Raw genomic sequence first — 226 nt, 5'->3', positions numbered from 1 at the left:
TCGTATTCTGGCGAAATAGTAGTCGATATTTCTCTTAGAAGGATAAGGCGGTTCCTGTTCCTTTATGTGTGATGTGGGTGTTCCTTTTCTAAAGAGGACAAGGTACCACATGCCACAAAGGGATAATTATGAACAAACGATGTAGTCTAAAGAACTCTATTAAATCTGGGAGGGGAAATGTTACAGTTTTAAGATCCGCGGGAGAGGAAATGTCCGATCAGCGAAA

This window comes from Penaeus monodon, chromosome 33 (genome assembly GCF_015228065.2).
Source record: "Penaeus monodon isolate SGIC_2016 chromosome 33, NSTDA_Pmon_1, whole genome shotgun sequence".
NCBI lineage: Eukaryota > Metazoa > Arthropoda > Malacostraca > Decapoda > Penaeidae > Penaeus > Penaeus monodon.
Note: the sequence above shows the minus strand (reverse complement) of the source record.